This window comes from Cebus imitator, unplaced genomic scaffold (genome assembly GCF_001604975.1).
Source record: "Cebus imitator isolate Cc_AM_T3 unplaced genomic scaffold, Cebus_imitator-1.0 Scaffold321, whole genome shotgun sequence".
In the NCBI taxonomy this organism is placed as follows: domain Eukaryota; kingdom Metazoa; phylum Chordata; class Mammalia; order Primates; family Cebidae; genus Cebus; species Cebus imitator.
The window spans coordinates 2,230,361-2,234,042 of NW_016107636.1; the positions used below are offsets into that span (position 1 = coordinate 2,230,361).

General features: G+C 40.2%; 1 pseudogene; it reads right to left on the bottom strand.

Moving 5' to 3' along the window:
• Window positions 1–3,591: 3,591 nt before the first annotated feature.
• Window positions 3,592–3,682, bottom strand: LOC119467717 (annotated as a pseudogene).

The window sequence follows — 3,682 nt, forward strand, 5'->3', positions numbered from 1 at the left end:
GTACCCCAAAACCTAAAATGCAATTAAAAAAAAAAAGAAAGTTGTATGGATGAATGCTGCATAGGAAAAGACTTTTTTTTCTTTTTCCCAGCAAAAACCTCATACACATTAATAGAAAGAGAATGAGCTTTAAGAATGGCAGAAAATAACAACCAATTATGACTGAAGAAGCTGGTCCTGATGGAAAACATGTGCTTCCTTGTGTTTGCAGTTTGGGTAGGCTCTCAGTGCTGCAAGCATGTTGGAAACAGAAGGGAAATTGTTCTGACTTTTGTAAAAGTCAGGTTTAGTCATGCCCAGGGCTGGGGACATGAGTGCTCCCTGAGCCTCACATCTTTGGAATATGTGAGAGAACAAAGAGGTTTTGCCAAGATTGGCTTTCCTTGCAGACTTTCCCTTCCTTACATTCCAGCACAGGGGAGCACGTGGTGTTGGAGCAGGCCTACCGTCGGTTTGTTTAGAATCACAAGGCAATACTCTGTGGGTTACCAGTGCAGGAAGTTCATCTGTTACTTTTATTCATTTCCCATTCTGAGTTTTTAGGGAGTTTGGGGAGTTTTGGTTCTTAAAGAACAGGTTTAATTCAGTGTATAAAATATTAGAATGTTTTTCCTCCACTGAATGACAGTTAAACCACTTTCTCTGAGTACATAAGCTCCTCCATGGTTATAATTTAAGCAAGTTTGGAAGCTGTCATGCCATTAGGACGCTTCTTAGTTACGCATCAAGTATTTCTTTATTTTATTTCATTTTAATTTTTTTGAAATGGAGTCTTGCTCTGTCACCCAGGCTGGAGCGCAGTGGTGCAATCTCGGCTCACTGCAACCTCCGCCTCCTGGGTTCAAGCGATTCTTCTGCCTCAGCCTCCCGAGTAGCTGAGACTACAGGTGCGTGCCACCACACCCAGCTAACTTTTGTATTTTTAGTAGGGGGTTTCATCATGGCCAGGATGGTCTCGATCTCTTGACCTCATGATCCACCCACCTTGGCCTCCCAAAGTGCTGGGATTACAGGCTTGAGCCACCGCGCCCGGCCATCAAGTATTTATTGAGTGGCTGAAGGAACAATAATATTTTGGTAAGTACTTGAGCAAACATTAAAGATCTATAAGTCAAATAAATTGCCTTCATGTAAACTGTTAAAAAAAAAAAAAAGATCTATAAGTCTGAGGATCTGAAAGATGTCAGTTTTATCCAGAGAAGAAGTTAGGCACTACAAGAATCAGAGTTAGTAATCATGCAAACAGAGTTTTCTGATAGATGGGCAGGGATGGTTTTAATTTTGAATATTATAGTTGGACTGCAATATTAAGCCTCTTACCACTTTTAAGAACTTCTAGTACAGAAAAAGGAACATGTCCGTAAGGATTTCCATGAGTGTGGACTGAACCACTTCATCAGCTGGAGAACAGGATGCCAGAGTGTGTGTGCATCACCTCAAAAAGCCACAGCCCATGGCCAGGAGGTGGCTTCCCATGTAGAGGAGCAGGAATTGGTCCAAACTTCATAAATTCACAACGTACTCAATGCTGTGCAATTAGAATGCTTTATTCACCTAGAAAAGTAATGTCCACCAAGTCATACTTCTAGCATAATCACAAGAATTTGAATGTTCCAGGGCTGAATATGAGCTGGGCCCTTTCCTGGAGGAATTGCCACACAGAGAAACAGCCAGGAGCCCATATTGGCCCTGAGCCCTGAGCATCTTCTTTCGTCAACAAGCATTTATTGAAAGCCTGCTGTATGCCAGGCACTAGGCAAGATGCATGGGGAAGAAAGATGGATAAAGCATAGTCTGCCCTCGAAGAGCTCACCAAGTAGGTGGGAGACAGACGTGTTCATAACTACTAATGAGAAAGTGTGATAAATCCTGCACTGATGGTTGAACAAAGTGCTGTGAGCACAGGGAGGAGAGAGTTAAGCGCTAGTTAACACTAGTGAAGAAGTTCTGAGTTGAGAGTGTCCTTACAGCTTACCTAGTTCTTCCAATGCAGGATGCTCGCTATAGCATCCCTGACTGATGGTCCTTCAGTCTTTGCTAGATTTCCTTCTGGAAGTGGCTCAATGCATTTTTAGGCATCTCTATTAAATTAATTGATGCAAATGGTTATCTGACACATGGTTATCTGATGCAAATGGTTGTTCTATCATTATCTGTCATCTCATTTCGTCCTTACCTCAGGATATGTACTTCTAATATTCATTTTTTTCTCATGAACAACTGTGGCTCACAGAAGTAAAATAGTTTGACAAATTTATATATCCAACGATGGCTGGAACAAAGTCGTAAATCCACAGTCTGACTTCAAATCTGTGTTCTTAGCCTTCCTGATACTCTCATGTGTTTCTATTCTGCCATTTGCTAAGAAAAAGAAGTTCAAGTTCTCTCTTTCTTGACAGCTCTTCAAATATTTCAAGAGAACATTCGTGTGTCTATATGGCCCTCACCTGTGACTTCTCTAGACATCCAGCACTTCTCTAGTCATTCACTCTATTTCCCATGTTCCCCAAAAGACATATTTTTCAGACCCTTTACCATCCTAGCCATCTCTGAAGCCTCTCCTGCTTGTTGATGAGCCTTCTAAGATCTGTACAGAATCAATACAGCATTCTGGAAGTGGTCTGTCTGCTACTGAGCGAAATGTGTGTGGCATCTCTTTACCTGGAAAGTGTTCACCCACATCACATTCTTGACTTTCAATTTGCTGTCGCGAAAGCTCATAGGTCTATTCCACCGCCCCATTTTTTTTTCCTTAACAAAATTTATACCTTATTTGCAAAAATTTTGGGAACATGCTCAATTCACCTTATTATTAAGTCATACCTTAAAAGAGATAGAGTCAGAAATATTTCATCTTCACATGGCTAGAAGCTGGGCAGGTGCATCCTGTAGAGGCAAGTGGCTAAGCAGAGTTGCCAAGGGCATTCTTTCTACCCTTGACCCTCTTCAGTTTTTCTCACCTACAGGAGACATCAAGTAAGCCCTTGATGTTAGGTCGTTTAACTTTAGGGAGAATAAAATATGTTCTCTTCAGGCACGTGGCTGCGGCATCACTGTGTTCTATTTGATCTAGCCTCTTTGGGGCTCTGTGAGAATAGAAGAGCTGGATGATGAGGGAATATGTTTTTCTGGCAGGAAGAACTTGGCCAAGTATTCTGAAAGCTATGTTCCAAATACCATTGTAGAAAGATTGCTCAAGCCTTAACCAGAGCTTCATTTCATGACATTAGTCACATTAATATTCGCTGGGGACCTGTGTAAATGTTTGAGTGGTAGTTAAGATTTAAAAACTCGAATATCCAGTCTTTTAAAAGTTATAAGTCCTCGTCCTAACTACCACTGCAAAAACTGAGATAATTTAGAAGATCATTAGATTTTCAAGGTGAGCCAGATTTCAAATATAAATCGTAGATACATTTGAGTATTGCAGAATTATTCTTTTAAAGTTACTTGAAGCATGGAAACTGATTAAGCTATAAAAAAGAAAAAAATAAAGATACTTGAAGCTAAATGTACTTAAGCATTAAAATATATATTATGGGAACAAAAAGCCACTGAAAGATGAAAGAATATTTTACTTTATTATTTTCATTTCGGGTGGGTGATGTGCTGACATTGTAACATGTTTGAAAGAAGCACATTTCACCCATGCATATAAAAACCCAGTCATTATGCTTATGAA